Consider the following 12,190-nt stretch of genomic DNA (forward strand, 5'->3'; position numbering starts at 1 on the left):
GGTTGGTAGGAGAGCTGTTCAGCAGTGTTCCTTCCGTTCCTGGGTGGGGTGCTGGGTTTCTGCCTACAGGCTCCACTCATCACATAAGGCAGAGTGGTTCCTGCCAGTGACACCAACACTCAGCTTTTACACCCCAACTTTGAGGGCTCCCCTGGCACAATGAGAAAATTGATCTTCCAGAGAAGAGGAGACATGGCCAAGACCAAACCAGGAGTGGAGGGAATCTCAGATTTCCAAGTCAGTCTGGTCTAGAACTGGCATATATTTGCAGGGGCGGGGGCTGTGGCGGGGGGGCAGCTCTGCAGCAAGATGACCTGGGTTCAAAATCTTGGGCTTTGCTTACCAGCTTTGCCACTCAAGTTAATTACTTAACCTCTTTGTGCCTCGGTTTCCCTATCTGTTCCAAGCAGAAGTTAATATAGGGTTGCTAAGAGGAGTACTGAATCAATACACATGTGTGCTTTACCAGGCTGGCAGTTGGCAAACTCTTAAGCTATTACTATTCTTATTACTATTATTAGTGGCTCCTCTTTCAACACCTGTCAGCTTATAAGGGCTCCGGTTCCTCTGCCTTTTCTAAAACCAGCTTGAACATCAGGGAGTTCATGGTTCACGTACTGAACCTAGATAGCATATTCAAAAGCAGAGACATTACTTTGCCAACAAAGGTCCATCTAGTCAAGCCTATGGTTTTTCCAGTGGTCATGTATGGATGTGAGAGTTGGACTGTGAAGAAGGCTGAGCCCCGAAGAATTGATGCTTTTGAACTGTGGTGTTGGAGAGGACTCTTGAGAGTCCTTGGACTGCAAGGAGCTCCAACCAGTCCATTCTAAAGGAGAGTCATCCTGGGTGTTCATTGGAAGGACTGATGCTGAAGCTGAAGCTCCAGTACTTTGGCCACCTCATGCGAAGAGTTGACTCATTGGAGAAGACTCTGATGCTGGGAGGGATTGGGGGGAGGAGAAGGGGACGACAGAGGGTGAGATGGCTGGATGGCATCACCAACTCTATGGACATGAGTCTGAGTGAACTCCGGGAGTTGGTGATGGACAGGGAGGCCTGGCATGCTGTGATTCATGGGGTTGCAAAGAGTCAGACACGACTGAGCGACTGAACTGAACTGAGCTGAAACAAGTGTTACTCCAAAGAACAAGAATTAGGCAAAATTAAAAACACACTTACATTTGACCCAATATCCCACTTCTAGACATCTATTCTAAATTTACACTGGCAAAAATGCAAAATGATGTAGGCACAGGAATATCCATTGCAGCACTGTCTGTAAAACAATACAGCTTATGTGTCATCAGTAGCTGGCTGGTGGAAGGAACTGCAGTCCGAACACACAATGGTGCCCTGGCAGTTGCCAGAGAACAATCTCCCACCAAACGGTTAGGTGGAAAACAATGAAGTGTGTCACAACACTATGTATAGTAGCGAAGCTTTTACCCAAGGAAGAGTGATGGATACACTTACAGAATCTATTGCTTATACTTTTTAAACGGAAGGACAATCCAAAACTTATAATTACCAATGGGAGAGGACAGGGATACAGGGATGAGAAGCCAAAGAGGCTAGGCTTCTCTTAGTACACTTTCGTGTCTGTAGTTTTCATGTTGGAACCATGAAAGTACTTTGCATAAATTATAAATTAGTTAAGTTTTAAGTGATGTCTAAATATTGACAAGTATTCAATTAAGAGCTTATCACAGATAACCTCTTTCATGAAGAGCCAGAGTAGTTCCCACCAGAAGGCCACCCTAGGAAGGTTTCCTGTGGTCTCTCCCACCTTGAGGAGCCAGGGCGGGATAGCAGGTCTGTGGTCTCAGCCCCACAAGGCAGTGAGGCTGAATATGCACACAATGGTCAGCCCACATAAAACAGAACTCTCTGACCCACAATCTCTGTAGCGACAGGTCCAAAACAGTCAGGACTTGCTCACTAACTGCCAGTTTCCCTATTTTTTGCCCCTGTCCCACTTAGGACCAATTCAGTTCAGTTCAGTTCAGTCACTCAGTCGTGTCCAACTCTTCGCGACCCCATGAACTGCAGCACGCCAGGCCTCCCTGGCCATCACCAACTCCTGGAGTTCACTCAGACTCACGTCCATCGAGTCAGTGATGCCATCCAGCCATCTCATCCTCTGTCGTCCCCTTCTCCTCCTGTCCCCAACCCCTCCCAGCATCAGTCTTTTCCAATGAGTCAACTGTTTGCATGAGGTGGCCAAAGTACTGGAGTTTCAGCTTTAGCAGCATTCCTTCCAAAGAAATCCCAGGGCTGATCTCCTTCAGAATGGACTGGTTGGATCGCCTTGCAGTCCAAGGGACTCTCAAGAGTCTTCTCCAACACCACAGTTCAAAAGCATCAATTCTTCGGGGCTCAGCCTTCTTCACAGTCCAACTCTCACATCCATACACCACCACTGGAAAAACCATAGCCTTGACTAGACGGACCTTAGTTGGCAAAGTAATGTGTCTGCTTTTGAATATGCTGTCTAGGCTGGTCATAACTTTTCTTCCAAGGAGTAAGCGTCTTCTAATTTCATGGCTGCAGTCACCATCTGCAGTGATTTTGGAGCCCCCCAAAATAAAGTCTGACAGTTTCCACTGTTTCCCCATCTATTTCCCATGAAGTGATGGGACCGGATGCCATGATCTTCGTTTTCTGAATGTTGAGCTTTAAGCCAGCTTTTTCACTCTTCAGTTTCACTTTTGTCAAGAGGCTTTTTAGTTCCTCTTCATTTTCTGCCATAAGGGTGGTGTCATCTGCATATCTGAGGTTATTGATATTTCTCCCGGCAATCTTGATTCCAGCTTGTGTTTCTTCCAGTCCAGCGTTTCTTATGATGTACTCTGCATAGAAGTTAAATAAGCAGGGTGACAATATACAGCCTTGACGCACTCCTTTTCCTACTTAGGACCAATTGGAGAAAGCCAAACAAGCTTCCCTAAGCCATCACACACGATTACGCACAGCTAGTTAGCCGGCCTCCAACTTTCATACTCCACACTCAGAGCACAGTCGAGGCCCTCCCCTCCCCTTGGCCGGCCGGCCTTTGAGCCTTTGCCAAACACCCGCTGTGGCCGACTCCCCTGCTCTAGCGGGCTCTGTGAAAACGTCTTCCGTGCTCCTCGGCAGGTGGTCTCGCTCGACTTCCACACCCAGACGCCAAAGGCCACTGTGCTGCCGCCGCGAGGTGTAACGTCTGCTGCGGCAACTGGAGAAACTGCCACCTGAGCGAGAAACACCGCCGCCGGCGCGCGACTTTCTGGGACTTGTAGTTCCTCGCGCCCAGCGGGCGCACTTCCGCCACCTACCGGAAGTGCCGCCAATACTCGCGCGCTCAGGTGAACCTGGCCCGGGAGCCAGCCCGGAGGCTCCCCTGTGCGCCACAGGCCTCCCGAGCTCAGTACGTGGACACAGTTCTTCCACTGGTACGTGGGTTTCGAACTCGGCTTGAAGAGAACGTGTATGTTGTCCTGGTGGACAGAGAATTACAGGCAGTCTTGGCAGAGCAAAAGGCACGGGCAAACCCCGGACCTAGGTGTTGGCGGCCCGTGTTGGTCGTGTTTGGTGATGCTGGCCTGGGTGGAGAGATCGGTGTGAGAAGGGGCTGGAGAGGTGAACATGACTGGAGGTGTGGAGAGCGGGCCATAGAATTGCCGGGTGCGCGAGGGCTGGGGTTTGGGTTTCAGAGCCTCAGTAAATAGAATCCGACGGTAAATGGCTCAGTGGAGGGGCAGTGCCGAGGGAGTAGAAAGTGTGAGGAGGGCTCTTGAGTTTCCGGTTCTAGTGAGAAGCCAGGACGGAGGCCGCAGTGCAAGGGATGAGGGAACCCTGGACGCTATCAGCTGTGTTGAATCTGTGGACGAAGACATTAATCAATATTTGCTCTAAGAGAGAAATGGGACATTTTATTCAAGCCTTGGATTATAACTCAGGAAGCAGCTTTTCCGAAAGCTCTGAGGATTGTTCCACCCTGGAGGTTAAAGCACAGTTGTATACTTTTTGAGACAAAGGGCCATGTGTCAGATGAGGAATTGACAGTTGATATAATACAGCCCTGCAGTACAGAGTGGGTAGTGGGTCATTGTGACCCCTTAGAAAGAAGGAAGTTTGTCCCCTAAGCAGGTATGGTTAATGTGGATGCACCATGCACACTAAATGGGAGGGAGGAGGCCCAAATGAGCAACGAAAGAGTTTAAATTTTTTTGTCTTGCCATGAAATACGATTTTTATTTCATCAAGTCTTTAGAGGCATGGCTGGATATGGAGGAGAGAATTGCAGTGGTAGGGAGCCTGAGAGGGAGGTCTGGGCTGGACATAAGGCCTGGGGCAGTACTTGAAACCCCCACCCCCTCACTGGCAGGAAAAAAAGAAACTAGAAAGAGAAGGAGAAAGAGAGGCCTCTAGAAAGAGGTCGAGCATGAGGGAAAGGAGTTTTATGTCCAGGTGTAACCAATAGAATTAAATCTGCTGTGGCCTCTACTGTGTGTCAGCACAAGTGTTAAACTCTATAAATGCAACTCTTGTAATCATCACAGCAGCACCACAAAGCAGGCCTGCTCTCCTCCCAGACTTCTGCAGATGAGGCCCCAAGAGGCTGAGGAGGCCTGTTCAGGGTCCTCCAGAGGCAACTGGTGGAGGTAGGACTTTGAATGCAGGCAGTCTGGCTGTGGAGGGGAGGTGTTCCCAGCCCTCGCCCTGGATGTCTCCAACAAGGAAGAAGAGGACCTGAGGGTGAAAACGAACTCACATAGTAGATTGCCCATGGATGGACAGGAATGTCAGAACAAGATAGCTTCACACACAGCCTTGAGCGGTCTTCTTAGGTGTGGTGTACACATGTGTGTGTGTGTTTGTGGTGTGTGTGTGTGTGTGTGCATGCTTGCAGGCATGCAGCATAGGTGTGCTTTTAGTACACAGAGTGAGAGAGAGTCAAACATGGGGAAGGGTTTGGGATAAGATAAGCAGAGTATGGGAAGCAATGGCAGCATTAAGGGAAGCAGGGGATAATAGGTATGGCTTCTGGCCAGTTGGGCAGCATCACAGAAGGTCCAGAAGTTTGATACCCCCTCACAGAGTACCCTTAGTTCTCTTCCTGGGAATTTTCATATGCTCCTTGTCCCCTTCTCCCACCTCAATTTTTAGAAACCGGCTGATGTTTCACTGAGATATTTTTTAAAATTGTACAATCAGTTGTTTTGACACTGCCTCCATTTCTCTCTATTTAGTATCTTGAGATGATAGGAAAAACTGGCCCCTCCTTTATTTGAGTGTTGAGGTACTGTTGCGTGTCTTTGGGTTCATGGTTCAGACACCCCAGCACATGCCTCAAGACATTTACCTTGAGCCTATGACAGCCCAGGCCCAGAGCTAGGCAGACTGGCCCTCTTCAGTGAGAGAGCTTAGCCACCTTGGCTGACCTCAGAGCCTTGAACAGGGAGATCATGTGGTCAGAGCCCCACCTCCCTGCCCTACAACTCCCTAGGGGTTAGTCCTCAGCTGGCACTGGTGGCTCTTGCCTTTGGGCATGGGGGTGGACTTGGGAGTGTGGAGGCACTGAGGTAGGGGCTAAATCCCTAATTGTCCCGCCAACCCTAGCCCTGCTTTCTGAGGACTTCTGTGTTCACAACAGCATCTCCAGATATGAGGAGGAAATGGAGGCATATTTTCAGCAGATCCCATCCCAGGAGAGTTGGAGACCTTTGTTCTCAATGCCTTAGTCTCCATGGCTGTAGGATGCGTCCAGGAATAACACCCACCTCCTCACGTCAGCGCACATGAGAGTTCTTGTAATGCTGCCCTGTGCCTTGGGGTGAAGTGCACGGGCTCCCACATGAATGAGCCAGGCATTCCCCAAACCTGGGTCTCTGGGCCAGGTCTCTTTAGACTTCTTCATGGTGTTTGCTCAGTGGACCCTTGAGGGCGATTAGAGCTGAGCCTCCAGAAACAGTCAGCCACTCTGGCCCATTGACCCTTACTGAGACCACTCAGGAGAGCAGCCGAGAGTGTGCCCATAAAGCGCCAACGGCACCCTTAGATGGCTCACATGTGGTTTCACGAGGAAGCAATTGAGCTCATGGCGTTAGCTTCCTAGAAACACCACAGCCCTGATTTGTCTCATGGCTGTGCTGACCCCTGATTTAGAGCATCCTCTTTGCCTGGTTTCCAATCTGATATTGTACAGAAGCTGGGGGTGAAGATCTCCAAGACAGGTCCCCGTTGTTCCCAAAGCAGAAAATCAGGATCACCGATGCAACCAGCAGTAGAGGAGATACCCAGAGAAAAATGAAAACACCTTGGACCTGGGTCTGAGTCTGATCTGAGCAAGAGGTTCTCCCTCCCCTGTGCTGTCCTATCCCCAGCTTCCTCATTAAGAAAGCAGGGCTCCATGGTAACACCAGTGTTGTTTCAGCCAACTGTGAGCTTCAAGGACATGGCTGTGACCTTCACATGGGGGGAGTGGGGACATTTGGACCTGGCCCAGAGGACAGTGTACCGTGAGGTGGCTCTCGAGACATGTAGTCACCTGGTCTCCCTAGTTAAGGCAGTCACTGCCCATCGCCAGACCCAAGGCACAGCTCATTTCAGGCACGCCTGGACTGGCCCAGAAGGTGCTGGAAGTGGGTCCCTTTGAGATGCAGGTCTGGGTATTGCTGCTTATCCCTCCTCCAGGGCAAGTCTGTGGCTTGTGGTTCAGGGTGTGGGGAGTCTACTCGGGAGGATGGGGCCCCCTCCTAGTCCATCCACATCTGACCCCAGGGGTGAGAGCTCGACCTGTCACCCAGCAGAAGACCAAGCCCTCTGTTTTTCCTCCACTGACCAGGACTTCTGCTCTCGAAACTAAATGTGATCTCCTACCTGGAGCAAGGGGAGGACCAATGGAGAGTGGAGCAGGGACCTCCCCAAGGTGAGAACAAGCCAACAGCTCAGCAGTTAAAGTCCAAGGGGCAGAGAGACCACTTGCAGAAAGTTTGCTCACGTGTTCTCTGCTGCCACCTCATGTCCAGTGTGGCAGCCACGTTCTCATCCATGTCAGGCTGTCTCTGCCCAGCCCACCCACAGAGGACATTTGCTGCTGTTGTCAACACGTGTCTCGCACACGAGTTCACTTCTGTCCCCATCTCCCTTTGGTCTTCACTTTGCTGCTACCGCGTCTCATTCCCAGGTCCTCATGCCTCCTGTTTTCCTCAAACCCCTCATCATAACTTCCATCCAGGGTGGCAGCTCCTCAGGCCTCCCCTTCCTGCTGGTCTTTGCTCTGCCATTTGGGTGTCCACCCATCTTCCATGTTGGACATTTTCAGAACTTCGAAATGATCCCAAGGTGTGGTAAGAATCCATGCCTTCCGGAAGGATTCCTACTGAATTACCATTCCTGGACCTGCTTTCCCACCTCCCCTCATCCCATAGGCCCACCACCTACCCTGCATGTCAGCCTAATTGGATTTTTTTTTCCTCTTGGAGCTATATGGAAATATTAAAACAGTTCTCATACCATACAGTTCATCTGTATAAAGCATGCAAAGTTTCTTAATATAGCTGCAGCTTGTGTATTTATCACTGCAGTCTATTTTAGAACATGGTCATCTCCCCGACTAATTGAGCTGCTTCTGATTTTTTTTGTGGTTTTGTTTTAACCGATAAACTTTATTTTTTAGAGCCAGTTTCATCCTTACAGAAAGTACAGGGTTTCTCTATGCCAACCCTCCCCATCCAGTTTCCCCTATTATTAATATCTTGCATTCAGTGTTACATTTGTTACAAGTGATGAACTTACATCAATTAATTATTACCATCAGAGGTCAATAGTTTACATTAGATTCACTCTGGTGTTGTACATTTTGTGGGTTTAGACAAATATGTGATGTTATATATCCACTGGTGTAGTGTACAAAGTAGTTCCACTGCCCTAAGAATCCTTTGTGCTCCACTTGTTCATCCCTCCCTCCACCCTAACTCCTGGAAACCGCTGATTAATTTACTGTCTCTACAAGTTTACTTTTCTAGAATATCCTATAGTTGGAATCATGCAATACATGGTCCTTTCTGAGAGGCTGCTTTCACTTAACAATAAGCGGCATGTATGTCCATCACACCACCTTCTGCCAGCCTAGAGGTGTTTGATTTATCCCATGTGTTCCTGCTCCTTCTTACCCTATAACTGTCATGTCTGCAGCCTCTCTTGTTTCTTACTTGGAAGTCTTACCTACTTTTACTTACCCTTGGCACTCAAATGACATCGTTCTGAATTCATTTTACAGCAGTGTCTTTCTTCTCTTCTACCCTAGACGTTACTTTCTGGCTGACCCACACAGCCTGTCTTCCTTATTTCAAGATTCTGATGCAGATACTGCTGTAGAATTTTAACCTCCTCGGCCCATTTTTTCAACAGCCAGGCATATCTTAGCCATAGCTTAGCCACGCAAAGATTCTTCTCCTTCCCTTCAGCCCCAGATACTCTTTCACTCCCCTTCATGAGGCTTTTGTTTCATTTGAAAACTTCTTCTCATCAGAGATTCCAAGGCAGCACCCTAAAGGAACACAGCAGGGTCTTGGGAAGGAGGACAGTGTGTTTATGGGAGTGTTGGGCAGAGATTAAGGCTTTCCCCAAGAGGGAAAGAAGGTCTGTGTTTGGCACAAGGAAAACATCCTCCTGGAAGTCATACTTTGCCAAATGGAGGATGCTTGTCTCCTTGGCAGGCATGGGAGAAAAGGATGGGAACCTGGAGAGAGGCCTTAATATTACTGGATGTGGGTGGCTACCCACCTAAAAAGGGCAGTTGTGTGGGCAGAGTGACAAGGGAAGGGGGAATCTTGGAGGACTCAGTTGAGTGCTCTGAACTGGGAGCCCATTGCACTCTTTATTAGAGGCCTACTACCGATGGCTCAACAGTAAAGAATCTTCCTGCAATGCAGGAGACTCGAGTTTGATCCCTGGGTTGGGAAGATCCCCTGGAGGGGGATCCCCTCCAGTATTCTTGCCTAGAAAATACCATGGACAGAACAGCCTGATGGGCTGCAATCCATGGGGTCTCAAAGAGTCAGACCTGACTGAGCAACTGAGCACAGTATCTTCAACAGATGGAGGAATCCCTCTCATGACAGTAACAGGGGTGGTGACATCAGCAGAACCATGTCTAACATGGTGCCCTATGCAGCAGACACTGTGGGAGGCTCACAAACTGACTCATTTTCACCTCAAAGTAACACTTGTTAGCTAAGCATTCTTATTCCTGGCTTACCACCAGGGAAGTGAAACCTCAGAAGTTGTCAGCTGTTGGAGTCCACTGGCCAAGCACACTGCCTCAGGGACCCCAGTAATTTTCTGGGGAGTCTGTGGCATCAATTCTGGCATGGTTAAAGAGACCCTTCTTTTTCTCTGTGGGCAGACTGAACCAATGGTAGAAATGGTCCATTAAGAATATTAAATCATCGTTGGTATTTGGGGTCTCATTTTAAGATCCAGCACCAGGAAAGAGACTGAGTGTGAGTCATAAGTTCGAGGCACATGTTAAGACCTTGTTTCCTGTGACTTCTCTAACAGATTACCAGCTGGGTAATGTAAAACAACACAGATTGATTCTCCCACAGCTCTGGAGGCTAGAAGTCACAATCAGCATCACTGGGCTGAAATCAGTGCACACAGGCCATTCTCCCTCTGGAGACTTCATTGGAAAAGCTGTTCCTTTTTTTCTTCCAGGTTCTAGTGGCTAGGGGGATTCCTTGGTCAGTGGCCACATCACTTCAGTCTTTCAGGCCAGCACCTTCACGCCTCTGCTCTGTGGTCAGATTGTCTTCTTTGTGTGTATCAAGTCTCATTCTGCCTCCCTTTTATAAGGACAGTTGTGATAACATTTGGGGCCCACCCAGATAATCCCTGGGCATCCCTGTTGGCTCAGATTGTAAAGAATCTGCTTGCAATGCAGGAGACCTGGGTTCAGTCCCTGGGTTGGGAAGATCCCAGGGAGAAGGGAATGGCTATCCATTCCAGTATTCTTGTCTGGAGAATCCATAGACAGAGAAGCCTGGCAGGCCACAGTGCATGGGGTCACAAAGAGTCAGACACGACTGAGGGACTCACACGCACACACACACTGATTTCCTGTTAGCTGAGCCATCCCTCCATTTCACATTCTGCATGAAATTACAGTCCATAGATTAGAAACAGACCCAGAGATATATCTCTCATACTTGGTGGTCTGTTTTATCCCACCCTCCCCTTTAATGCTTTTCCAGTAATTCAGGCCATTTGGATTTCTTTCAGACTGGAAGACTACACTTGAAAGAGTCTGTCTGAAGAGGATATTGCTGTGGAAGGGCCATCTTATCACATGGAAATGAAATACCATGTTCAGGAGAAGGGCCCCAGGTTGGTGTCATTAGGAGAAATGCACCTTTGGCAGGACCAGCTAGGGAAGAACCAGTAGGACTCTGAATCAAACAGTACTCACCTCAGAGAGACGTTTTACTCAAGGTGGGAGTTGTGAGCCTGAGCTTAGGGAAATTATCTGAGTTTAAGCCTTCTACCTCTGACATTACCTACAAGAACATATTTCCATGAGGTCAACTCACAGGGTAAAAAGTTGAAACTGAACTCAGTTTTCATTAATCATTAGAAAGACTGGGCTGATCTGAAGCCCTGTGAAGGTCATCAAAGTGCTAGAGCCTTCTGGCAGATTATTTACTTGAATAAACTTGCAGATTTTGAAACAGGAAATAAAAAGCCTTATGATTATACTGTCAATAGTGAATGTTTCAACTATGGTACCTCCTTTTGTTTTCTTAATAGAATTTTTTCAGCAGAGAAGAGCAAAGATGGTAAGAACTATGGAAACATTAATCATAGCTTGTCTCTTAATGAACACAAGCCAACGCATTTGGAGAGTCAGTTCAGTTGTGACAAATGCCTTGAACAGACTGAAATAAGTCATCCTGGAGAGGCACTACTCACATATAAGGACGACTGTGATGCCTCCCACATGGCCTCACCTTTTACTTACTGTGACATCATTTAGACTGGAAAGAAGCCATATGAATGTAAACAGTGTACAAGATCTTTCAGCTGTTGCTCTAAGCTTGTACACCAGAGGACACACTGGAGAAAAGCCCTGTGAATGTACTTGGTGTGGAAAGTCTTTCAGGCAGAGCTATGACCTTGTTGTACACCAGAAAACTCACATGGGAGAAAAACCCAACGAATGTAATCAATGTGGGACATCCTTCACCCAGAGTTCCAAACTCATTAGGCATCAATGAACTCACACTGGAGAAAAACCATATAAATGTTGTGAATGTGGAAAATCTTTCAGGTGGAACTCTAACCTTTTTGTACATCAAATAATTCACACTGCCTTAAAACTTATGAGTATGCTCATTGTGGAAAGTCCTTCAGTCAGAGCTGTGACTTTGTCACACATAAATGGACTCACACAGAGAGAAATCCTACGAATATGAATATAGTGTGGTAAATCCTTCATTTGAAGCACTCAACTTATTAGGCATCTGTGAATTCACACTGGAGAGGAGCCATATAAATGGAATCAATGTGATAAAGCCTACACTGGGATCTCTCACCTTATTGAACATCAGAGAACTCATACTGGAGAGAAACCATTTGAATGTCATCAGTGTGGGAGAGGCTTCACTGGGAGCTCTTACCTTCTTTCACCTTAGAGAGTTCATTCTGGAGAGAAACTGTATGAGTGTAACAACTGTGGGAAGGCTTTTCAGCAGCGAATCAGCTTGTGCATCAATGAACATGTGCTAGAGAGAAACCTGATGAATGCAGTCACTGTGGAAAAGCTCTCAGCCAAAGGGCTCCTCTCTGCATCAGAGAATGCACATTGGAGAGAAGCCCAGTCAGTGTAACATATGTGTTAAAGCCTTTAGTCAGAGATCACACCTTATTGAACATCAGAGAACACATACTGGAGAAAAGCCCTATGAGTGCATTGACTGTGGGAAGACCTTGAATGATCGATCAGCCCTTACAAAACATGAGAGAACACATGCAGGGGAAAAACCCTATGAATGTAAACATTGTGAAAAGGCCTTTAGCCAACTTACTAGGCATCAGAGAAACCATACTGGAGAGACCCTATGAATGTAATGAGTGTGGGAAAGCTTTCAGTTATAATACATCTTTTTTTGAACATGAGAAGACTCGTAGGGAAGAAACTCTGTGA

The 12,190-nt window shown here is 47.7% G+C and overlaps 1 long non-coding RNA gene and 1 pseudogene across 1 annotated transcript; both read left to right on the top strand.

Annotated features, from left to right (window-relative positions):
- The first annotated feature begins 3,346 nt into the window (after nt 1-3,346).
- LOC128063076 (uncharacterized) lies at nt 3,347-10,573 on the top strand. The gene is made up of 3 exons (XR_008200871.1): nt 3,347-3,434; nt 6,830-6,913; nt 10,270-10,573. It is a non-coding gene; the product is annotated as an uncharacterized LOC128063076 (long non-coding RNA).
- A 610-nt stretch (nt 10,574-11,183) lies between these two features.
- LOC128064118 (zinc finger protein ZFP2-like) lies at nt 11,184-12,190 on the top strand (annotated as a pseudogene).

Source organism: Budorcas taxicolor, chromosome 18 (assembly GCF_023091745.1).
Source record: "Budorcas taxicolor isolate Tak-1 chromosome 18, Takin1.1, whole genome shotgun sequence".
Lineage (NCBI taxonomy): Eukaryota > Metazoa > Chordata > Mammalia > Artiodactyla > Bovidae > Budorcas > Budorcas taxicolor.